The following is a 26589-nucleotide window of genomic DNA, read 5'->3' on the forward strand; positions in this document are numbered from 1 at the left end:
CACATGTTGGCCCCCTTTGAAAGATCCAGAAATCCACATGTTGAACATGAATCTAGGGTTGCGGTTGCTGCAAAGGTATCTTCCACAACTTGATTTTCTATAATATCAATTACTCAGGTAAAAATATGATACCACTATATGGTCCTCTGATTCTGGTATTTGGTTTTCAAATTTGTTAGAATTAGTTATAATTCTGTTAACTCTTAGTTCTGGAGACTAGACATTTTCTTCCAAGGTTTCTTTACATATCTCTTGAATCGTGGCTCCTCTTCTGACTTTGGAATATTCAAAACTCCACCCAATCTAGGGGGAAAATGCAGTTACAAAGATTAGTCTAAGCATTTCTTACATTGGCTCTACTTTATGTGGTATTGCTTCTACTGTAGAGTACAATCTCAAAATTTCACACATATCCAAAGTTGGATTCAGATATGATTTCTATTACTTGGTCTCTTGTCCTACGTTTCTCATACAGTATTTGCCGGCTAGTCCTTTAGGATGTTCCAAAGCTTAAAACATATACTTTTGGCAAAGGAAGGAGATATTCCCAGATTCATAGTGTTCCTCCTTGCAGTATACTTGAGAGAAAGCAAAAGTCCATTTCTAAGAGCCCAGTCCTTGGCAGAGGCATTATTTATGGCCTAAGAACATCATAAATACTGTAGATTCTTTATTTAAACCCTCCCTGAATGGTGTTGGTTCTAAGAAGCTGGAGGCCAGAGGTGAAGAGAGGAAAAACATTCTTCTGAGAAAGATGAGATCAATTTTCCAATGTTTGGAAGGATTTTGTCAATTTATAACTAACTCAAGTCTAATGATAATCACCATACACATCTATTATTCTCAGCAAAATATGATACAGAACAGTTGACTGCAAGTTATTCCAAACCCTTTTGCTAAAGAAATAACAAATATAGAAAGCTCAGGGAAATCCTGTACCTAACAGAAGAACCTATTTGGGAACTAGACATCCCAAGACAGATCTGGGAAAAAAGGTTATCAAATTGTTCTCTGTGCTTTGAATTACAGAGATTGAAAGTGAAACAATGGTAGCTTGCATAAAAGGAGACTAAACAATGGAAAAATAATTTTGGAAGGCACGAATGATAATCTTTTGTATTACTTTGGCATTTTTCCTGGTCCTACATTGCTGTAATATGGCTGTGCCATTTCCTTGCTCTGTTTTGCTCTCAATTTTGCATATTGAATGTTAGGGGTTGAATTGTGTCACCCATAAAACATCTGTTGAAGTCCTAACCCCCTCAGAACATGACCTTATTTGGAAGTAGGGCATTTACAGAGGTAACTGAGTTAAAATGAGGTCATAAGGGTGGGCCCTAATCCAATATGACAAATGTCTTTGTATAAAATAAATTTGGACACAGAGGTACATGTACATGGAGGGAAGATGATGTAAACACACAAGGGAGAAGACAGCCATGTGAAGATGGAAGCAGAGGTTGGAGTTATGCTGTCACAAGCCAAGGAATACCTGGGGCCACCAGAAGCTAGGAGAGAGCCATGAACAGATTTGCCCTCATAGCTCTTAGAAGGAACCAATCTTGCTGATACTTTGATTTTGGATTTCTAGCCTCCAGAACCATGAGACAGTAAATCTCCTTTAAGCCACCCAGTTTATGGTACTTTGTTATGGCAGCCCTGGGAAATTAATACACTGTACTTATACCAAACCTAGGAACTTTCAATGTCTCATCCCATTCTTTGCTGCCTATTGGGAAGTAAAATTTCAGACCCTCTAAAATGCCCTTAACTCTATCCTCTACCCAGTTTCTTCTGCACAGTTGTAGATGAATGGCAGGTATATATAGTCTCTGTTGGGAGGATTTTCACTTGTTCAGAAAGGCTGAACTGTATAAGTGATGTGAATTGCATGTGAATTGTGATACAGATTACTTCATGTCAGGACCAGTAAAACCTTAGACCTTAAGCATCTCCCAGATGAAGGAATATTGACAGATCTTAACTATGGGGATGGTGTTGTGATAATAACCAATTCAGAGTAGAATATTGCTTTTCTCCAAAGAAGATTCAAACAGGGAGTCAATAACATGAAACTTTACAACATCTAGTCCAAGATGAAATATTAGTTCAGGCATCGTCTAATCAAGATTGTCTTGCCCCCTGTGTTCTTGTGTTGGGAAATAACTTAGTTCAATATCTTTAAGATTTATTCATCTTGTGAATTTGCACTGATCACATTCATTGAACTGCGGAGTGGAGCCAAGAACTGTATTTCAAAACTGAACTGGTGATAGGCAGACTGTTTCAGCCCTTGGAGTAAATCCACCCATATTAAATATTGAAGTGTTTCTTTATGATGCTCTAGAGACATTTTCATCATGCTGTATTCTTTGTGATATGCCAAGCCCAACCACAGCATTTGAATGCTTTTTTAAAATAGGTAGATTCTCTTGGTAAAAGTTACTTGAAAAGCTGGTATGAATGAATGACAGAAAATACCCATGTGGACATTTAAAAAATATAAATAAAATATACCTAGGGAAAATATAAATATTTTAACTTATACATGTGTATGTATGTTTATACTCATATCCATACATATTTTAAGTCCAGTTTATATATCTGTAGAAAAAGGAATTCATTTGCATGCTCATGAGTCCTTTACTTTATGTCATCATAGTCCTTTGTCAGATATTGTTAACCACCATTGCTACTACTGGTAGTGCTACTATTACTGTAGTTACCATTTAGTGGGTATTTACTAAGTACCAGTGATGTGATAATTGCTTTGTCTACATAGAACCTTTTAACCCCTTTGACAGGAAGTATATATCTTTGTCTCCATTTTTCAGACTAGGAAACTAAGGCTCAGTGATATGAAGTAGCTTGGACAAGATTACACAGTGGTGGAGCAGGGATTAGAAATCCAGAGCTTTTTGACCCCAAAGCTTGTGTTCTTATCTACTTTGCAATTCGGTCTCAAGTGTACTGTTGGGAACATAAAACATCCTATTAGGACAGGTAAAGACCCTACTCTGAGAGCTCAGTTCTAAGTTGGCAGAGATTGGTGCACAGCTGACATACATACAAGGAAACAGCAGGAGTGCCTCAGGGACTGAACGATGCAAAAGTAGCACTAGTGGAGAGAGAAGCCATTCCTGGCACTAAACAACCAGCACCAGCGCCTTTTAATAAAAGTAATGAGGACTCAGTCCCTTAGTGTATACCTCATGCAGCCATGGATGAAGACTGAGAACCTTATGTAACGAGGGCTCTGATCCAGGAAATGACCATCCAACACAACACTGCAGGGGACAGGAACATGCCGAGCGTGCAGAACAGACAGAAGGCTAGCAAATTTGGGTGACTTGAGAAGAGGAAATGGGTGGCATGGGAACAGAGACAGCTCTCTTGACCACCATTGGCTAAGAGGAGGAATTATAAGTTAAGATAAGAAACCCATAGGGAACTGTTTAAAATCATGGCCATGAATCCTTTAACACTCTTCTCATGGAGAGGTAGGGGTCTGTGTCTCCTCTCCTTGGATCTGAGCAAGCTGGTGACTGCATCGGCCAAAAGAATATGATGGAAGTGATGCTATGTCACTTCTGAGGCTAGGTCACAAAAGACCATGCAGCTTCTACCTCATCACTCTTGAGCCCTGAGACTCCAGGTAAAAAGTCTGATTACCCTGAGGCTGCCATACTGGAAAGGTCGCATACAGGTGCTCTGGCTGATAGTCCCAGCTAAGTCCAGTGTTACAGCCATTTTCCTTCCCCTGTAAGGTGTCAGACATGTGATTGAGGCCATCTTCCAGCTGAATATAGCTGAGTGATCACCATCAACATCACGTGGAATAGATGAATCAATAGATGATAAGCTCAGCCCGAATTCCTGATAGATAGAATCATGACTCATAGTAAGATTGTTGTTTTAAACCATTGGGTTTCAGAATAATTTATGTAGCAATAGATAAGTGGAACCCCTAGGTATGGAATTCATAGTTCATTAACCATTTCTACTCATTAACCTGGTGGAATAATTGCATGTGGAGCTTTGGGGTGAGATGTAGAACAACAGGGATCTCCATCATGAGTTGGATTGTGAGGTCTCAGAATATGTATCGCAGTGTTATTGAATGATGTTGGTTATATAGGAAAGCAGTCTGCCTGGAAAAGGAATAGATCGTGAAAGTGGAGACTCAAGTCCTGGGCCAGATCTTTGTGGTTTGGACTCTAGCTTTAGTTCTCCTACTGATACACTGTCAGAACTTGGGCAAGTCTTGCAAACTTGTTAATACTTGGTAATAATACCTGCTCTACCTACCACCTAGGGGAGGATGTGAACTTAAGAAAAATATGAGCTAGTATTGTGAAAGCAATTTAAAAAGTAGGAAGCACTGCAAAAATGAGTTACTTCTCGGTTGATTCAGAGAGCTTATTTATACTGCTGCTTTGACTCATCACATTGTATTCCCTACTCCTTGCACCTAGAATAGGACAAAGTTTACAGTAGGTGCTTGATAAGTATTTGTTGAAATGGCTTCTTAGAGTTAACACTAGATAAGGGAGAAGATCTAGTTAGAGACTAATGGAGACTTTTTATAATGTTCGTAGTATAAAAGATGTTAGACATAATCCATTCCCATCCATCTTAATTTTCTAATGCACTCAATAGAATACCATATATTTGAACTTGACAAATATTAGTAAAAAGCCAGATGAAGCCTGTCATCCAGTGGTTGCAGTGGGTACGATACTTACCAGTTCTGCCTTAAAATAGTAGAAAGCATGATAAGAGAGAAGGATAACGAGAAGAGATAGAGATGTGCATCATTTCAGTGATTAATGAATACAGCATTGTCCAAAGTTTATTGCCTGGAAAATCAAGCTGCTAAAAACACTGGGTGTCCGATACTGACAGAAGGCCTTGGATCCTCTAAAGAGCTACAGAGGAAGTTCACAGGCCAGTGTTGCCTTGTATGGTTAAAAGAATCACTGTGAGCCTCTCCTGTGTCAGACCCCATTCCAGCTGCTCAGGAGAGTAGATGTGTAAAAGATGCGGTCCCTTCCCTTGGGGAGTTTACAGTCTAGAAGGAGGGCGCTGCCTTCAAGTTGTTTTTGTGCTTCATCTGTGAAACAATGTTTTAGATGCTGTCCTTTCCCTGCCCAGTACTTTCTTCCTTCTAGAATTTGGGGAATCTGCTTATAACAACAGAAAGCTACTGGGAAGTTGTACAGATGGGGAGAGCCCTTCCTTCCCTTTTCTTCATCCTTTTTGGCACTCAGTTCCTCCTCTATCAAGTAAGGATCATAGTTTCTTTACTGTCTTTGGAGTAATTAAAAAACTCCAGAATGCATCTAGAACAATGCTTGCAGTGGCAGCTGGGTAAAATATCCTCCCCACAATCCCCCTTTTCCCTTCAAAAGTACTGAAGCATTCTGTTTGTCCACAATGTTCTGAAATTTGTGCAGCCCTCACGAGGATTAGGGATATATTTCTGTGGTTTGATTCAGTTCCTTATCTCTCTGAAGTAGGGCAGTGGATGAAAAGAATTACTTGTATTGCAAAATTGAAAGAGTGTCTAAAGACTCTTTATCTCCAAATAGCTCTCTTCTGATGCCCTGAAATTCCATCAGAAATCTATTTCTTGGAGGTATTTGGTTTTTAGACTCCCTATTAAAATGCAAAATTTCTCCAAGCCAGAAGGGGGCAGTGGAGTGCAGTGAAAATGGGAGTAAGTTTTAAGCCATACAGACCTGAGTTTTAAATATCGAGTCTTCCACTTTGTTGCCTTGGGCAAGTTATTTAACCTCCTGAGCTTCAGCTGTGTTTTTTTATTTTTTCCATCAAATGTCTTGGACGGTTGTAATAAGGCACATAAATAAGGTATGCGAAATGGTAGACAGTCAATGAATGGTGGTTATTATACATGAGCTATGCTATCACATCAGCTTATCAAAACTACCATAGGGTAGGTATACAGGGTAGGAAGAGCCAACCAGAAGAGTAAAGAGGGCCAAAAAAGGAAGGTGGACAGGTCTTCAAAATATTGCCTGAGTCATAATTTGTCTAGAGCAAGGGATCTGTGGATTTGAATGGGAAAAACTTAAGTATTTTCACTAAATTCTAACTGAAATTTAACATTTCCTTTTATTATGTATATAAGCAGCAAACCCCAATTATATCAGCAGTATCTGTGAATTTTTCACCAAATCATAAATTTTTTAATAACATATTATAGTCGTTGCAGATATTTCAAAATACTTTGTATACTAATCACTACTTTAAACTTATGATAAATATTATTCTTGCTCCTGACACTTGCTATTTAATATATTAATAAAAAAGCACAAATACTACTATGCCACAAAATTGCTTTTAAAAATGTTTTTATAACAGTATTTCTAGATGATTGTCTCCTTTTGCAATCTTACTCATTTCTTATGTGTATTCTGCAAAGGGGTCCATACAATCCCACTTCCAAAAGAATTGAAATCAGGATCCTGAAGAGACACTTGCACTTCCAAGTTCATTGCAGCACTATTCACAATAGCCAAGATATAGAAACAACCTGAATGTCCACTGATGGATGAATGAATAAAGAAAATGAGATTTATATATACAATGGAATATTATTCAGCCTTAAAAAAGAAGGAAATCCTGCCATTTACGATGACATGGATGGTTCTGGAGGGCATTATGCTAAGTAAAATAAGCCAGACACACATGGACAAGTACTATATGATCTGACTTATCTGGGGAATCAGAAACAGTCAGATTCATAGAAGCAGAGAGTAAAATGGTGGTTACCAGGGGCTGGCAGAGGGGGAAATGGGAAGTTATTTTTCCACAGGCATAAAGTTTCAGTTATGCAAGATAAATCAGTTCTAGTGTCTATAGTTAACAGGATTGTACTGTACAGTTAAAAATTTGTTAAAAGGGTAGATCTCCTGGTGGTCCCGTGGCTAAGACTCTACGCTCCCAATGCAGGGGGCCCAGGTTTGATCCCTGGTCGGGGAACAAGATCCCACATGCTGCAACTAAGACCAGGTGCAGTCAAATAAATAAATAAATATTTTTAAAAAGGGTAGATATCCTGTTAAGTGCTACTACAGTTTAAAAAAAAAGTGGTGCAGCCACTCTGGAGAAAAAAGGGTTTGCATAGACATTACTGGATGGCTAAAGGCGGCCATGGCACAAAAAAATTAGAGAAATTTTGTCTAAAGCAAAACCAGCTGGCTAGTATAGCTAATCAGAGTCACTGAAGAAATTATCTCCTTTTCTGAGGTTTATTGGTAACAATAGAGATTCTTACCACTCTGGCCTTCTATAAATCAAGCAAAGGGAATGGGAGCTATTCTATATATTTCTATCTCTATCTCTCTGTCTCTATCTCTATGTCTCTATTTATCTCTGTCTCTATCTCTCTATATCTATGTATTTTTTTCTTCTCATTTTCACATCCAGGAGTGATCATTGTGGACAAATATGAGAATTGTGTCAATTAAATGCATTACAAAGAGAAAGTTAAAAAGAATTGTTGCTGTTTGACCTTGAATATCATCTCTCTTTCTTATGAGTGGGAAGTAAATATTAAGTTAGTGCTGTGGGGAGATTGGGACAGACCAGTTTATTATTTTTACCGATACAGTTGAGATGCTCAGTCTGTTCATTCCAGTCCCCTCATCTGTAAGATGGTCAAGACATATGGAAAGTGCTTTGGGGACTTTCTGCCTGGCTCCCATAGCTTCTCCCTCGGCTTTTCTGGGTCTTTCAGGCTAGTTTTATTTGGGGGTACCTGAAGGGATACTGAACACTAGTAACAAAGTCTCCTCTCAAATACTGTGATTGATAAAGCATTATGGCAAGGCTAGGAGACTCAGGTATATGGCTGGGTGCAGAGAGAGGGATAAAGAGAAAAGACCAAGAATTTCCACATGCAGTTGACCTGGAAAGAGCTCCAGACTAGTGGAATTCCTTCCTAGACTAGTGGCTTCAGTCTTTTTTGCTCATGTAGTCTGTAAAATAATGTGGAAAGATCCTTTGTGAGTTGACATCTAAAATTTTTATCATAAATTTAAATAGTTACAAAGTATATTTTAGCTGATATACTGAATATTATATCCATGATTTAAAACTGTATTTTATCAAAACTTTGGAGCTGCAGATTTAGCTCATTAAATTTATGGAGAGTGTCCATCATATAAATTAATTGGCAAAGCTAGTCCTTATTGTCAAACCATTCTGCCAAATTGGACTTACTTTCTGTCAGAAAAAAACATCTTATTTCATTTTTTAATTCCAATGAATGTGTTAGTATGTGACCCTTTGGAACCTTCTTGCTTCTGGATTCCTACTGTAAGAAACGAAGGAAGGAAAGAAGAGAGTGAGGGAAAGAAGAAGCCAAGAAAGAGGCTTGCCATGAGTGTTTCACCTCCCCTCAGTGTTTCTTTTTGAAACTCTCCTGCTTTTCTCTCAAAGGACCCTCCCTCAGGAAGAAGCTCTGGAGGTTTTCACACCTCAGGACAATGCACCCGAGTAGGACTGTGGTGGGTGAAGAGTGTGCTTTTCTTTTGCAAAGTAGGAAAAGGATTATTGGAGGAGTGTGCTTTTCTTTTGCAAAGAAGGAAAAGGATTATTGGAGGAAAAAAAGAGTCCTTGAGACATGATTTTAGCAGATTCATTTCAGGAAAGAGGACATGTGGAAGTTGAAGATTTGGCAGTTGATTCCCCAAAGCTCTCCCTTCCCCTGGAAAGCCCTCAGAAAGTCCTCATGCACTAGGGCAGATGTCGCTGCACCCCAGTTTGAAGACCACTGAGCTACTTCAACTCATTTATTGCAATTTGCCCCAGTTCATCTTGATAGTTAGTGGCAGAGACCAGAACAATCTATGGGTCTTGAACTCTGCGCCACTGTATCCATCACTGCCCCAGCGTGGCCACAGGCTATTGGAATTGAGGTGGGTGGATTGAAACACTGTCACCCCAGGAATTAACCAAGTTGAGTAGATTATTATTATTTTTCTTTGTAAACTCCACATGGTTAACCAACCTTTTTTGTCTCACAAAACATAAATGCCCTGGGTTTGTTTTTCTGATTCTTTCTGAAAAACACTGCCTTTGTTCTTACAATCCCGTTGAGAAGGAGGGGAACACAACTTCTCATTTCTATGCAATCCTTGCCACTGAGCAGCAGTGTGGAGCGAAGGCCTCCTTTGCAACACAGGAGTCGTTTATGTTTGGCATGCGCAGAGGCTGAACAAACAGATAGATCTCTTCCTTCGTGTTTCCACACCCCAGTGGAGTGGGAAGGGGGTGTCCCATCAGTACAATAGTTGGACCAATTGCATTTTTCCCCACAGGCGCGAATTTGCATGGAAATTGCTGCTCTGTGTTGGCAGGACTCTTCTAAACATTTCACCCAAAGAATTATACCCAACATGGGAGTGTGCCCTCTGAGCTGTATCTCTGTTGGATGAGGAAGTGAAATTCCTCAATGAGAAAGGACTTGCCTCAAGTTTTCAGATTCAGGAATTACCAGCGTAACACTCCAGCAGATTTTATGGTCTCCTGAGTTGTCTGTGTAAACGTTGTAAATGCTGGGGTGGTGCAGGAATCATTGGGGGTGGGAGGTGGGTTAACGATTTTGATCTTGTGTTAATGACTGGAGGATGTGTTCAAGTATTTCCCCAAATTCTCTGATTGTGGCAGGCAAAAATACTGACTGTGCTGCAGTTTGGAGGAGGAGCAAAGTGGGAGCAGGGTAGGAAGGAAAATCAGGCAAAATAGTGCAGTGACTGCCACGCCTCCCACCTCAGGTACCTCGTCCCTGCCTCGGTGGGGCCTCCCACCAACGACATGGCCCCAGGTCTCTCCTTTCTCCTACCACCTAACCTTGCTTTGAGGAATGTGCCCAACATCCGACATCCGGTAGTTATCCCTCAGTATGGATTGAAGTTTACTGAAGCTTTTCCTGGGACACAGTCTCCTGTACCTCGGAGATGGAATGAAAAGCTTGGCCTGAGGTTTCAGCTGTTTTGAACAGGTGGGGACGTTTTCAGTTTTTATTGTATTTGGTAAATCTCCGTATGTAGGTAATTGCCTACTCTCTCTAGACTCAAGATTGGCCCTGTTTTGACACCTCAGTCTTATGAAATGACCAGAAATTGGGTCTAATCCAGAAAATGAGGGGTGAAAATGTCTCAGTGTTGGCGGAGTGTCGGGTTGCTGAAGTGCTAGATGAATATCTAGAAAATTCCTTCAGAGACCTTCCAGCCATGGCCATGATTCCTCACAGAGGGTCAGAGCCCCAGGAGGTCCAAGGAGGGCTCCAGGCACCACTGTCAGCTAACTCCAAAGAGAGAGGTCTGAAATGTTAGCAGTTTTATGTTTGTGGAGAGGAGGAGGGGCATTTGGGAGCTGGAGTGGTTTGAACAGGGGAAGCTGACAGGGCTCTTCACTTCAAGAGCTTAAAGAGAAAACACAGCATGTGTATGAGGTAATATTAAATAGGAATAAAAAAATAAGTTCAATCAAGTATGAACCTTTGAATTATTAATACGCCTGAAGTTCCCTCAGGACAGAGGAGTCTACTAGGTGGCTTTTAATCCAAGTTTTAAAAGTTTTGCTCATTTTGATTTTTCATAAATTGCTTTATTTGATGGGGGGTTGGGTCTTTTTATATAATCATTATAATGGAATTTGGATAAGTGGACAGCATTAGAGAAGGGAGTGAGGGTTTGGATTGAAGGAATTAGGATGATGTGAGTGGAAGGAAAAGAAGAGAAGGTAGAGGAAAAGCCAAGGAGGAGGGGTAGAGGCTGCAGGGAGGGTACAATTTAAAGGAACAATCTAGTGAAAGGAAAGAAGCAGCTAATTTTAACGTTCAGGCATCAGGCAGGGGTTGCAGTCCATAGGTCACATCTGCATGTCCATAGGCAAGGGCACACATAGTTTAAAAATATATTAAAATTGTCAATAACATTTAAAAATTGAGATATTTCACATTAAAATGTGGGTTTATGAGTTCTCTGGGAAAATCAGAGGAGCTGGCACCACTGACCACAATCCTACAATGCGATGAGAGGTGGCTGGCTCCTTCTGCTTAGGCAGGAGTTCTACAGTTTGCATGTGCACTCTTGTTTGTTTGTTTGTTTTTGGCCGCACTGCGCAGCATGTGGAATCTTAGTTCCCGGACCAGGGATCAAACCCACGTCCTCTGCATTGGAAGAATGGAGTCTTAACCACTGGACCACCAGGGAAGTCCCTACGTGTGCACTCTTGATTGCTGCTCTCTTGGTCACCTCACTCATTTACATCGTCTGCTCTGCCTGTGTGGCACTTAATTTGTAAGCTCTGGACTCAGCCTGTCTTGGCCTAGGGAAGGGAGGCTGTCTATTGCCTGGCTTCCCAAGGGAACTGCTCATCCCTGCTGATGTTCCTGATGACTAAAGGACGATGTCAGGAATATCGTCCTTTAGTCATCACTGTAAAGGACATCGGCCCTGGTTGCTTCCCCTGGCACTCATCATCACCTGCTCTCTTTTCCAAGCATAGCTCTGTAATAGAGACCTTGGGCTAGAGTCTCCAGAAGGCTGAACCTTAAGTGAGGCAGGGCACGGACATGGGTTGTGCTGCCATATAGTATATACACGAGCTTTGGAGTCAGCAGCGAGGGTACTTGGTTGCCTGAATTGACAGCCGTTATTTTAACTCCCCAAGTACCTTCTGCTCAACACCCCGTGCCACCTTCTTTATGTCTTCTTCATACTCTTGAATGGTTGATTCCTTTCTTTTCTTTACCAATTAAAGTATCATAATTCAGGGAAAGCTAAGAAAATGCTAATGGGTACAAAAGAATAAGCAAATGGTATGTAACATAATAGTAAATAGTCAATAGTAATGGAATATAATGTGAATGGTGTTTTCTGGATTGGTTGGAGAGGAAAGGCCCCCATGGGGCAGGAAGGGTGTTCTTTTGGGCAGTAAAGGGATCAAGCTGTAGACATTTAGAAAAGGCCTTTCAGGAGAGAGGTCCTCCTACAATTGAGTTGGTCAAGGTCTGCTGCTAATGTCTATGGATCTTAGAAAGTAAAGAGTACACATCAGAGTGGGATATCAGGAAAGCTAGGGAAATGTATCATGACATCAGGGAGGGCCCATATGGATGGTGGTCACAAGATCTTTTGAATGTGCTTAAGATCAGAAATTGGAAATGGTGCTTTAGGGAAAGGAGTTTGCCAGCCTTAAACACAAATACTGAATTAATAATTTCTATAATAATTAAGTGTATTAATAAAGCTGTGAGAAGAGTCATTGTCCTATACCTTCAGTAGTTCCATAAGTGGTATGAAAAGTAAATACGTAAATTATACAGCATGCCGGGAAAATCATGCACCTAAGAAATGCATCTAAGAATACACAGATGTGAGTGGGTGAAAACTCAGACCCCTATATCTTATTTATTCTCATATCTGTGGTACTGTGAATTCCATGCTTTGACATTGTTATTATTTTAAATGAACATATTCCTATAGCTCTACATTATGAGGTGATTTAGCCCCCTCTTTCAGCAGGGGCTCATAATGGGTTAGTAGGCATTGCAGGCACTCAGATTAGCTTGTCCAGGCTACCCGAATTCCAATCCTGTCTTTGCACCTTCCTAGCTGTTAATCTTGGGCATATTACCTAGACACTCTAAGCTAATTTCTAAAATGGAGATAAGAATACATAATACATTGGGCTGCTGTATTAAAGGGTAAGTATATCCTTTACATATTTATATGGGGATTAAAGTATAAACAGATAACCCCCACAGATTAATGTATGAGACCTAGTTGGTCTCAACAAATGGTGGCTTTTATTATGAGGTGATGATTTGTGCTGCTCTTCCTGAAAGCCCTTTTGGAAGGTCTCAGATTCTCTGGGTCAAACTAATTATTAGCCTATCAAGCTGTGTAGCATCTGGATGAGACGAGACTATACCATTTTATTCTCTCTCAACACGTTTGTAAAGCATCCATAAAACCTGTGTTTACTGAAGAACCCCAGTGGGTAAAATTAGTGACGGAAAGGCTAAAATGGATGGTTAGCACCAGGTCTGAAATATCAAACAAAAAAGAAGAGAAAGGCTCTTTACAGCCTCTGAGCGTGTGCTTGGTGGAGAAGGAAGGCAGGACAGAGTGGAGGTGCCTGGACTTCATGCTGGGCGCCTGCTGCTTGTGCTAGGAGGGCGGCTGGCTTGAATGACTTACTGTGGTTTGACCTTCCGCTACAGCCTAGAAGCTAAATGAGCCTAATTAAGTGAGCAAGCAAGCAGACAAACACTGCAACATGGGGAGCTGTAAGGGAACCCACTGGATTGGGAGCTTTAAAAGAAACTTTAAGGCTGGGGAAAGGAGGTTCTGGGGAGCCACCCAGTGACCAGGGAAGTGGCCTCGGCCTTGGCCTTGGCCAGCAGTGGCAGTTTGCGTGTTCTCCAGCATGAGCAGTGAGTGGGGACGGGCAGAGGGTGGAAACACAGTCCAGGCTACAGACACCTGCTGGGGTCAGTGACCCTGCCGGGTGAGAGCAGCTCTAGCCCAGAGTGAGGGATGTGTGGTCTCTGCCGGTGAAGGAGCCTTCCTGGGCTCCTTAACTTTGAACAGAAATTTCTTCTAATGGTAGTTGATTTTCTTCTAATAAAGTTTTTTTTGTGTGTGATTCATGTGGCCAGTACGCTTGCAAGTGAGGGAGTGGGTGTCAACTTATTGGGCTGTCTAAATTTCCTCAGGTTTCTGAACAGGGCTTAGACTATGATAATGCTGACCCGACCCACTAGAAGGTATCCTGAGAGCCAAGTACAAGTGTTAGAGTTGACATGTTTCTGAGATTAATGGGTTACCTGGAGCTGTAGCAGCCGGTCATCCCTGTCTTATTTTCCATGCCTCTGCCTCCCTTGCTCCACTAGCTAAATGTAGATGACTCCCACCTGTGTGTTTGGACCAGCACCAGTACCTGGGCCAAACTGACAAAAAAAAAAAGAGAGAGAGAGAGAGAAAGAATATTAACTAAATTATTAAGACCCTCCCTCCCACTTGCCCACTTCTGTGTGGGCTTAGAAGCAATCACACTCTGTGGATTCCAACCTGGGGGTCCAAAGCATGACTTATGGGCTGCAGTATCCTTCTGTCCCAGGGTTCTCGCTGTGCTCTGCGTTCTTAGTTTCTCCCGGCACATTCACTCTCCACACTTGTCTACCCTGCTTTTGCTCTGAGGGACTGTCTTGTGTGTCCTGCATCAGCCGGGCTCCCCCCTCCCCCTCCTCTGCATCCAGCCAGCGAAGAGCAGAGCAAGACAACGTGTGGTATTTGTTCCTGGGCTCCCTCCCTGCCAGGCCCTGTGTTGGCAGTGGCTGTGTTCCTCCGTAAAGGCCACAGCTTCTGTTTGCTGGCTGTCTCCCATAGCCACAGCTGGTGACTCTCTAGGTCAGAGCCCCTGAGGGACAATTCCCCCCAGCTCCTTCCCCTTGACCCTTCAGGCACAGGGGCAGTAACTCCTTCCGCTGCCCTGTTCCAGTTCCAGAGGACATCAAGTCCCTCGTTGGTTTTCTTTAACCCTGCCCCTCCACTGAAAATCATCCCTTCGTGAAACTCTTCCTTTCTCTTTCGTGTATGCATCTGTTTTCTTCCAGGACCACAACTGATCTGTCACTTAATCCCTCGATGCCTGTGTGGCTACCCTGGTCCCAGGTTTATCCCCCTCGCTCAACTCAGTTAATCCAAGGACGGGGCTTCTATTCTCAGCATCATGGGCTTCCTGCTTGCTTCTCCCTAAACCAAAGCACACTTGACTAACACCTGTCCAGTCCCTCCCCGCTGAGTGCTGGCTTCCTCTGCTGGACTATACAAACAGCTCTCCTAGAGCCATGACCACAGCCTCGGACCCCTAAACACTGAATTGCTTCTGCTTCTCTAGTTGCTCTTTTCCCCCCAGACCTGCTCAGATACCCTCATGCCCTCAATGCCTTCATCATGAGGGCTGAAACCACTGCACTCCTTCCCTTGCTGTAGAGTCCTCCCCACCACCTTCTGCTAGTCTGGCATCTTCCATCCTCCCTTGTCTTAGTGAGTCTGTGTCGTCGATGGCATCCCATCTCTCCCTTGTATCAGCCAGAACTGTAGTGGAGAGCTGTCTTTCTGAGGTTTTCAATTAAATAACTCAGGCAGAGGAGGAGCTTTGGTGCTGCAGAAATTGACCTCTGATACTGCCCTTAAGTTTGGAGTGAAGATTTATGAGGTGGAGCTGAAGAGTTAAACTATTTTTCTCAAAAATCTGAGGCAGGGACTTCCCTGGTGGCACAGTGATTAAGAATCTGCCTGCTAATGCAGGGGACACAGGTTCGAGCCCTGGTCCGGGAAGATCCCACATGCCACGGAGCAACTAAACCATGTGCCACAACTACTGAGCCTACACTCTAGAGCCCATTAGCCACAACTACTGAGCCCACATGCCACAACTACTGAAGCCAGCGTGCCTAGAGCCCATGCTCTGCAACAAGAGAAGCCACTGCAGTGAGAAGCCCACACACCGCAACGAAGAGTAGCCCGTGCACAGCAACAAAGAGTAGCCCCCGCTCGCCACAAATAGAGAAAGCCCCCTCACAGCACAGCCAAAAAACAAACAAAAAAATAACTGAAGCATTTGCCAGGGAACACAAACATATCATGTTTTACATCACCCTGATTTGTTATAATACTATATGTTTCTGAAATATTTTCCTAAAATTTGTAAAACTGAATGAAAATGTATAATAAATATAAATATCAATATGTATATATGACAATCTATTATAGTACACTGTATTTATAAAATATATATTTTCTCCTTATCCAAATGTGATTGTGTACTCTTAGTCACTGAAAACTTTCAGGGCAGAAGGTACTGAACCCTCTCAGCTAAGAAGCATTAGCCCACCTCTCTGCCTTGAGTGGAGTATATTCCGCAATGTACATGTTTATTTTCTGCCATTTGATCTAAAGAATACTTTTAACCCCATAAAGTGACATAAAGCCACTAAGAGAGAGTTTTGGACTTGCTGCAAAGAAACACAAGAAAAATAACACCCTGGGTGTTTGTGATTGGAGGAAATTTCAAGGAAGTGATTGGGGAAAAAAGTCAAGTAGGGATGGGTGGGAGGCCTTTGCCATCTTGAGGAACCTCAAAAACTTCCCTGCAGCCTTAGAGGATCATCCAAAACCGGTAGGCATGGTAGCTGGAAGAAACAAGGCAGGAGGCCTATCATGACTTGAAGGGAGTTGAAGAGACCCGAGGAGGGTCTATCTGTCTGTAGATGATGACTTTGGTACTAAGGTGGAGATGTTATTCATCCTGCAAAGAGAGTGCTCAAAGCACTGGTTCAGCCAGCATGCCCATTTCAAGCACTGTACTGACCCTCTGTGCCAAAAGGGTTCCAGGAGCCATTTCTTTCCTGCTCTCTGTAACAGTTACCTTGAGTATGTTCTGATAAATGAAACAAAGGGAAGAAATAGAATTTCCATTTAGAGCTAGCTACAGCTATGCAAAAGAACCAAACAATGCTAGCTCTAGCTTTGCAAAAGAGGCCAAAATAAGTAGCTGTCATGCATTCATCAAATTCAGCACTCTCCCTAGTATTAAATCAATCCCATCAAAGCAGTTTTATTGCTGATGGATAAATGGATTGAAGGAGATGTATAGCTTTAAAAGGGCTTGCCATTTGGAGTAGGAAACATGCTGTGAGGCCCATGGCTTGGCGCCATTCTTTCAGAGCCCAACAGTATTTACTGAGTAGCTCCAGTTCTGTTGCTCCTGGGCTTGCTTTGTTGAATTGCACTATTTTAAGAGTATTCTATTTTCCAAGGACTTAAGATCAGACTCAGAACATTTCCATGATTCTGGTGAGTTGTAAAGAGCCGTGGTCATTCTAATGACCTACACTAATGTGTAGGCCAGTACTCACCTTTGCTTAGTCTTTTGGTAACTGTAGTGGAAGGAATAGTATCTGGTCTAACTTTATTATAATAAATTATCGTGTTGTTTCTCTAATTAGCAATTCGACTGTTTAAACATGAGTGACACATTGGAGTCTCTCATCTCAATTATTATTACTGAAATTTAAGTAGGAGTGACTTAAAAAAATAGGCTCCTTTTTATGTATAAAGTCTAGCAAGGCATAAGTTGTGTCTATTTCCTGGAAGTGATGATGAGTTTACATTGATCTACTTATTTTCTTTCATCCAGTCATCATGCTTGGGTAATAAATGGCAGGGGTTTGTGAATTCACCTGAGGCACATGAGAAGTGGCTTCTTTAGCACAATGAGTTGAGAACAGTGGCTCACCTAAGTCCAGCTGCAAAGAGCAATGTTCTATTCCCTTGATTGCCTGTGTCTCTAGGAGTACTTGTGTTTTCTAGGGATTGGCAAACTGAGTAGAGGTGAGCAACTGGAAACCAACTATCACTCATCCTTATGGAATGACTTTTTCTTTAGTCCATTGCAAATTTATTACCTTTAAAATGACATTCAATATACTTTTTCAAGAAATTTTAATGTGAGACAGTTTGGGTGAATGAGCAGAGTTTCCCAGTATGTTCCTTCTTAACACAGCCTCCTTTCTTAGGAAGGAGCCAGCAATGATGAACCAGATAAAGTCAGTGTGTTAACACTAGGCAATCCAACATGACCAAATGCAGGATGTTGAATGTTGACAGAAGCAAAAATGGCTGACTCAAAAATCAGCAAGGGTTTTGTAAATGTCTCATGTACTACTACTCTCTTTCTGGAAACCCTGACATATTTATTCTCATTCTCCTTCTGTCTCTATCTCTGTCCATCTCTTTCTCTTACACACACACACACACACACACACACACACACAAGCAGAGTTTTGAATAATTACTGGCACTTTTAATATTTCATTTTATTATTATGGGATCCTAACCCTTTTATTGACTGTGATAACTGCCTTAGTTCTAATCATTCCAAATTTGAGCTACTTTGTATGAAGATTAGAACATTAATTGTTTTTGAATTAGAACAATAAAAGGAAACAATCTTTATATGGGTGGATTTATGATATAAAACTAATTATCTCATTAACCTTACCTACAGAACCATTAGCATGGTCAAAAAAAAATACAGGACAGTATCACATTTCAGTATACAACATTTTAAAAAATAATTTGTAGCTAAATAGGAATAAATTTTATTTACACAAATTCCTTTTTTAAAAAGTATCTGATAAGTAGCAAGTAGCTAATTATTACAATCTTTCATTTTTGTGTCTAGAAAGTATCTGTAAATTTAGCAAATTTGGTCCTGGGATTTCCTTTGGCCCTAAGAAAGTCTTTTAGCTTTTACCTCAGTTTTTCCACTTGTAATGCGGGGTATCATTTTTAGAATCACAAATGTAAGATAATGAGAAGTGTTAAGAGATGAGCTTAACCAACCATATGCCTTTATTTTATTTTACTTTATTTTATTTTTAATAATCATGTACCTAACACTCAGATGAAATGACTTGTCCATAGTATCATAGTTCATTGGAACTTCGGGAGTTCAGAGGGTCTTTCTCTACACCAGCTTGGCCTGAGCTTTCATAAAAACAGGGGTTTCTTGGTGACAGCAGGTATTCCTGGTAGGGGCCATGAGATTATTCTCTCAACAGGTCTCATCAGCCTGCCTATGATTTCATCGTCCCTGCAGTGCTTTCTTTTTTTATACAGCAGGTTCTTATTAGTCATCAATTTTATACACATCAGTGTATACATATCAATCCCAATCGCCCAATTCAGCACACCACCATCCCCACCCCCTCCGGCTTTCCCCCCTTGGTGTCCATACATTTGTTCTCTACATCTGTGTATCAACTTCTGCCCTGCAAACTGGTTTCATCTGTACCATTTTTCTAGGTTCCACATATATGCGTTAATATAAGATATATGTTTTTCTCTTTCTGACTTACTTCACTCTGTATGACAGTCTCTAGATCCATCCACGTCTCTACAAATGGCTCAATTTCATTCCTTTTTATGGCTGAGTAATATTCCATTGTATGTATGTACCACATCTTCTTTATCCATTCGTCTGTCGATGGGCATTTAGGTTGCTTCCATGACCTGGCTATTGTAAATAGTGCTGCAATGAACATTGGGGTGCATGTGTCTTTTTGAATTATGGTTTTCTCTGGGTATATGCCCAGTAGTGGGATCACTGGGTCATATGGTAATTCTATTTTTAGTTCTTTAAGGAACTTCCATACTGTTCTCCATAGTGGCTGTATCAATTTACATTCCCACCAACAGTTCAAGAGGGTTCCCTTTTCTCAACACCCTCTTCAGCAGTTGTTGCTTGTAGATTTTCTGATGATGCCCATTCTAACTGGTGTGAGGTGATACCTCATTGTAGTTTTGATTTGCATTTCTCTAATGATTAGTGATGTTAAGCAGCTTTTCATATGCCTCTTGGCCATCTATATATCTTCTTTGGGGAAATGTCTATTTAGGTTTTCTGCCCATTTTTTGATTGGGTTGTTTGTTTTTTTAATAATGAGCTGCATGAGCTGTTTATATATTTTGGAGATTAATCCTTTGTCTGTTGATATGTTTGCAAATATTTTCTCCCATTCTGAGGGTTGTCTTTTCGTCTTGTTTGTAGTTTTCTTTGCTGTGCAAAAACTTTTAAGTTTCATTAGGTCCCATTTGTTTATTTTTGTTTTTATTTCCATTACTCTAGGAGGTGGATCAGAAAAGATCTTGCTGTGATTTATGTCAAAGAGTGTTCTTCCTATGTTTTCCTCTAAGAGTTTTATAGTGTCCAGTCTGACATTTAGGTCTGTAATCCATTTTGAGTTCATTTTTGTGTGTGGTGTTAGGGAGTGTTCTAATTTCATTCTTTTTTTTTTTTTTTTTTTGCGGCACGCGGGCCTCCCACTGCTGTGGCCTCTCCCGTTGCGGAGCACAGGCTCTGGGCACGCAGGCTCAGTGGCCATGGCTCACGGGCCCAGCCGCTCCGCGGCATGTGGGATCTTCCTGGACTGGGACACGAACCCGCGTCCCCTGCATCGGCAGGTGGACTTGCAACCACTGCGCCACCAGGAAAGCCCCTAATTTCATTCTTTTACATGTAGCTGTCCAGTTTTCCCAGCACCACTTATTGAAGAGACTGTCTTTTCTCCATTGTATATCCTTGCCTCCTTTGTCATAGATTAGTTGACCGTAAGTGTGTGGGTTTATCTCTGGGCTTTCTATCCTGTTCCATTGGTCTATATTTCTGGTTTTGTGCCAGTACCATATTGTCTCGATAACTGTAGCTTTGTAGTATAGTGTGAAGTCAGGGAGCCTGATTCCTCCACCACCATTTTTTTCCCTCAGGACTGTTTGGCTATTCAGGGTCTTTTGTGTCTCCATAGAAATTTTAAGATTTTTTGTTCTAGTTCTGTAAAAAATGCCATTGGTTAATTTGATAGGGATTGCATTGAATCTGTAGATGGCTTTGGGTAGTATAGTCATTTTCACAATATTGATTCTTCCAATCCAAGAACATGGTATATCTCTCCATCTGTTGGTATCATCTTTAATTTCTTTCATCAGTGTCTTTTAGTGTCTTAGTTTTCTGCATACAGGTCTTTTGTCTCCTTAAGTAGGTTTATTCCTAGGTACTTTATTCTTTTTGTTGCAATGGTAAATGGGAATGTTTCCTTAATTTCTCTTTCAGTTTTTCATCATTAGTGTATAGGAATTCAAGAGATTTCTGTGCATTAATTTTGTATCCTGCAACTTTACCAAATTCATTGATTACCTTTAGTAGTTTTCTGGTGGCATCTTTAGGATTCTCTATGTATAGTATCATGTCATCTGCAAACAGTGGCAGTTTTACTTCTTTTCCAATTTGTATTCCTTTTATTTCTTTTTCTTCTCTGATTGCCATGGCTAGGACTTCCAAAACTATGTTCAATAATAGTGGTGAGAGTGGACGTCTTTGTCTTGTTCCTGATCTTAGAGGAAATGCTTTCAGTTTTTCACCATTGAGAATGATGTTTGCTGTGGGTTTGTCATATATGGCCTTTATTATGTTGAGGTAGGTTCCCTCTATGCCCACTTTCTAGAGAGTTTTTATCATAAATGGGTGTTGAATTTTGTCAAAAGCTTTTTCTGGATCTGTTGAGATGATCATATGGCTTTTACTCTTCAATTTGTTAATATGGTGTATCATATTAATATATTTGCGTATATTGAAGAATCCTTCATCCCCGGGATAAATCCCACTTGATCATGGTGTATGATCCTTTTAATGTGTTGTTGGATTCTGTTTGCTAGTATTTTGTTGAGGAATTTTGCATCTATATTCGTCAGTGATATTGGTCTGTAATTTTCTTTTTTTGTAGTATCTTTGTCTGGTTTTGGTATCAGGGTGATGGTGGCCTAATAGAATGAGTTTGGGAGTGTTCCTTCCTCCGCAATTTTTTGGAAGAGCTTGAGAAGGATGGGTGTTAGCTCTTCTCTAAATGTTTGATAGAATTCACCTGTGAAGCCATCTGGTCCTGGACTTTTGTTTGTTGGAAGATTTTTAATCACAGTTTCAATTTCATTACTTGTGATTGGTATGTTCATATTTTCTGCTTCTTCCTGGTTCAGTCTTGGAAGGTTATACCTTTCTAAGAATTTGTCCATTTCTTCCAGGCTGTCCATTTTATTGGCATAGAGTTGCTTGTAGTAGTCTCTTAGGATGCTATGTATTCCAGCGATGTCTGTTGTAACTTCTCCTTTTTCATTTCTAATTTTATTGATTTGAGTCCTCTCCCTCTTGATGAGTCTGGCTAATGGTTTATCAATTTTGTTTATCTTCTCAAAGAACCAGCTTTTAGTTTTATTGATCTTTGCTATCGTTTTCTTTGTTTCTATTTCATTTATTTCTGCTCTGATCTTTATGATTTCTCTCCTTCTGCTAACTTTGGGTTTTGTTTGTTCTTCTTTCTCTAGTTCCTTTAGGTTTAAGGTTAGATTGTTAATTTGAGATTTTTCTTGTGTCTTGAGGTAGGCTTGTATTGATATAAACTTCCCTCTTAGAACTGCTTTTGCTGCATATCATAGGTTTTGGATCATCATGTTTTCATTGTCATTTGTCTCTAGGTATTTTTTTATTTCCTCTTTGACTTCTTCAGTGATCTCTTGGTTATTTAGTAACGTATAGTTTAGCCTCCATTTTTTTGTGTTTTTTATGTTTTCTTCCCTGTAATTGATCTCTAATATCATAGTGTTGTGGTTAGAAAAGGTGCTTGATATGATTTCAATTTTCTTAAATTTATTGAGCTTGACTTGTGACCCAAGATGTGATCTATCCTGGAGAATTTTCTGTGTGCACTTGAGAAGAAAGTGTAATCTGCTGTTTTTGGATGGAATGTCCTATAAATATCAATTAAATCTAACTGGTCTATTGTGTCATTTAAAGCTTGTGTTTCCCTATTAATTTTCTTTTTGGATGATCTGTCCATTGGTATGAGGTGTTAAATTCCCCCACTATCATTGTGTTACTGTCAGTTTCCTCTTTATAGCTGTTAGCAGTTGCCTTATGTATTAAGGTGCTCCTATGTTGGGTGCATATATATTTATAATTGTTATATCTTCTTCTTGGATTGGTGCCTTGATCATTATGTAGTGTCCTTCCTTGCCTCTTGTAACATTCTTTATTTTAAGGTCTATTTTATCTGATATGAGTATTGCTACTCCAGCTTTCTTTTGATTTCCATTTGCATGGAGTATCTTTTTCCATCCCCTCACTTTCAGTCTGTATGTGTCCGTAGTTATGAAGTGGGTCTCTTGTAGACAGCATATATATGGGTCCTGTTTTTGTATCCATTCAGTGAGACTGTGTCTTTTGGTTGGAGCATTTAATCCATTCATGTTTAAGGTAACTATCGATATTTATGTTCCTATTACCATTTTCTTAATTGTTATGGATTTGTTTTTGTAAGTCCTTTTCTTCTCTTGTGTTTTCCAGTTAGAGAAGTTCCTTTAGCATTTGTTGTAGAGCTGGTTTGTTGGTGCTGAATTCTCTTAGCTTTTGCTTGTCTGTAAAGCTTTTGATTTCTCTGTCGAATCTGAATGAGATCTTTGCCGAGTAGAGTAATCTTGGTTGTAGGTTCTTCCCTGTCATCACTTTAATTATATCATAACACTGCCTTCTGGCTTGTAGAGTTTCTGCTGAGAAATCAGCTGTTAACCTTATGGGAGTTCCCTTGTATGTTATTTGTCATTTCTCCCTTGTTGCTTTCAATAATTTTTCTTTGTCTTTAATTTTTGTCAGTTTGATTACTATGTGTCTCGGCATGTTTCTCCTTGGGTTTATCCTGCCTGGGACTCTCTGCGCTTCCTAGACTTGGGTGGCTATTTCATTTCCCATGTTAGGGAAGTTTTCGACTGTAATCTCTTCAAATATTTTCTCCGGTCCTTTCTCTCTCTCTTCTCCTTCTGGGACCCCTATAATGCAAATGTTGTTGCGTTTAATGTTGTTCCAGAGGTCTCTTAGGCTGTCTTCATTTCTTTTCATTCTTTTTTCTTTATTCTGTTCCGCGGCTGTGAATTCCACCATTCTGTCTTCCCCGTTACTTATCCTTTCTTCTGCCTCAGTTATTCTGCCTCTGATTGCTTCTAGTGGTTTTTTTTTTTTTCTTCTGTATGCGGGCCTCTCACCGTTGTGGCCTCTCCTGCTGTGGAGCACAGGCTCCGGACGTGCAGGCCCAGCAGCCATGGCTCACGGGCCCAGCCGCTCCGCGGCATGCAGGATCCTCCCGGACCGGGGCACGAACCCGTGTCCCCTGCATCAGCAGGTGGACTCCCAATCACTGCGCCACCAGGGAAGCCCTCTTCTAGTGTATTTTTCATTTCAGTTATTGTATTGTTCATCTCTGTTTGTTTGTTCTTTAATTCTTCTAGGTGTTTGTTTTTTAATTCTTCTAGGTCTTTGTTTTTTAATTCTTCTAGGTCTTTGTTAAGCATTTCTTGCATCTTCTCGATCTTTGCCTCCATTCTTTTTCTGAGGTCCTGGATCATCTTCACTATCATTATTCTTTTTTTGGAAGGTTTCCTATATCCACTTCATTTAGTTGTTTTATCTTGTTCCTTCATCTGGTACATAGCTCTCTGCCTTTTCATCCTGTGTATCTTTCTGTGCATGTGGTTTTTGTTCCACAGGTCCTTCAGTGCTTTCTAAATTCAGTGACAGTGGGGAGGTTCTGTCTTGCATTGTTCATGTGCAGCTGGTCCCCTGAATTTCCTTGATAATCCTTCTCAACATCTCAGACATCTCAAAGAAACAGAAGCCATTTCTAGCTTGTGTTGTGTAAAACAAGATGATTGTTAATAGGACCTTCTGGGAAACTGACAATTTTGGTGTAGAAACCTGGTCCCAATTGTGGTTCTTCTATAACTAGATCTGCTGTTATCTGTAGCCTTGGGCTAATCATGTGGCCTCTGGGCCTCACCTGTAAGGAAATGATACTCCTATCCACCTCAAGGGTATGGTGGTAATGGAAGGGAAACCCCAACTCCCTTGTTTCCTAGTGGTGTGTGACCTAGGGGTAGTTACTCAACCTCTCAGTGCCTCACTTCCCTCATCTATAAAATTCGGATAATAAAACAGTATCTACATCATAGGGTTGTTGTGAACAATGAATTACTATATGTCCGACACTTAGAGCAATGCCTGGAACATAGTAAGCATTCAATATATGTTAGCTATTATTATTATTATATAAAATTGCTTTGAAAGAAACAAGTATATTAAGGTAAAGAATTATTTATTAGTACCTAAATGACACATATAAGAATTGGGTTTAAACACATTTCTTATAATGTGGGAGTCCATTGATACTTGTAGCAAGGACTTGTTCTAAATATTACTTCCTCTTCATTTTCCTTTCCTCCCCCCCTTCTTTTTATTGTAGTTTTTCCTCTTCTCCTTATCTTCCATTTTTCTTCAATTCTCTGGAAAATGAAAAGTGATCTTGAAGGGGGAAAGATTAAATTCTTTCAACTTCTCAGAAAATAGAGGCTATAAAACTGCAATATAATAATGCTAACAATAAAAGTAATATGTAGTCAAATTTGCAAGCAGCGAAAACAAACTTAGCTCAGCTCAGTTTTTGTAGTGGCTGATGAAAGCCTACAAATTTTTCAGTGATTTGCAGGATGCAGAATGCAGTTCAGATTGTAAGGCATCCCTGCAGTTTAGTAAAATTGTTGGGAGTGAATGGGGAAGGGCTTTTTCAAATGTTTCTCTCCTGTGTATTTGTAAGTTTGAAATGACACAGAAGGTTTATTAAGTAAATAGATTAAAAGTGTGTTCAACTGTGAATGATATATTGGCTGAGATTAATCATATGCATACAGACTATCTGGACAGCCGTTTTAAGAGTGGGTGTTGTAGAGGCTGACTCTGATAAGGATGTGGGCTATGTGTAACTGAGACTACTGAGAAGTGACTAGGAGGCATTTGGATAGATATCCTACCAGTTCCTGGCATGTGGCTTCTGTTTAATTTACACAGCTGGTTATTTGAAGGAGGACTCTGCAGGATACTCTGCCGGCTGTCTGTAAATAATGGATGGTCCTACATAGAAAAGAGGACTCCAAGACCACCAGTCAGTGATTGGTGCCCACTGCTACCTCCACTCCTGTCTATCTGTCTACCTATCCATCTATCTACCCATCCATCCATTCGCCAATCCATGATCTCAGAATCAATTTAGTTCAAAGAGACTGTTGTAGGAATTATCAAGAATCCACACTAAGTGTCTTAATTCACATTAAGGACAAACTGTGAAATGTGTTTGGATACAGTTAATCTCAGTGGATTGCTATATTCATAGTTTAGTGGAGAAATCACTCATTTGCAAATTGAGAAAGTCCCCATTAAAGCTGTGTGATTTTATTGATAAGAACAATCCCAGAAATTACACTGTTTGAGCAATAGTATACATATTTAAATCTCTCAGGAATGTGTTTATGCAGAGAAGAGCAGCAATGGCCTATTGTACCCATAATCTGTGTGTTAAAGAGCCCCGCAGTGCACATTTACACAGCAGACCATGGCCTGACTTCAGTGGCAATGAACTGTGGACTGAATGCTCATTGAGAGCTACCAGGCACTTCCTCTTACTTGGTAGTAATAGCTCCAGTGGAACCCTTACACACTTACGATCCTAGTGTAACAAGCAGGATGGAATGAATGCATTTCTGCCTTTACTTTGACAAAGTTGTTGTTAGCTTTTCCTTTTAAAAAGGCTCATTTCCATGGGCATTAACAAAACACAAGAATTCCCAGAAATCTGAATTGAAAAGGAGAGTTCACATCTATACTAACAATGCTATTCAGAATTTAGTCATGTTATAATATACCATATATCATATAATTGGCAAATATTGCTTTGGTCTACAGACATAATTAATATAAGCTAACCATTAATAGTGTGATATATGATCCAGGAGTCTTTAAAAGCCAGCTAATATTTATCTCTAATGTGCTATAATCTTTACTCACATCACAAAGCATTAACACAGGGTATATCCTTTAATGCTACACTCCCAA

At 40.3% G+C, this 26589-nt stretch overlaps 1 long non-coding RNA gene across 2 annotated transcripts in view; it reads left to right on the forward strand.

The window, feature by feature from the left end:
* The window catches only part of LOC149748562 (uncharacterized), a 144782-nt gene that overhangs the window by 96238 nt on the left and 21955 nt on the right, over positions 1-26589 (forward strand). For both annotated transcript variants that reach the window (XR_016393992.1, XR_016393991.1), the window contains exon 3: positions 1-26589. This exon is cut by the window's right edge and continues 21955 nt beyond it. This is a non-coding gene — a long non-coding RNA (uncharacterized LOC149748562).

This window comes from Delphinapterus leucas, chromosome 8, assembly GCF_059928025.1.
Source record: "Delphinapterus leucas isolate spDelLeu-1000000601 "Yukka" chromosome 8, BTC_Dleu_Yukka2, whole genome shotgun sequence".
Taxonomy (NCBI): Eukaryota; Metazoa; Chordata; class Mammalia; order Artiodactyla; family Monodontidae; genus Delphinapterus; species Delphinapterus leucas.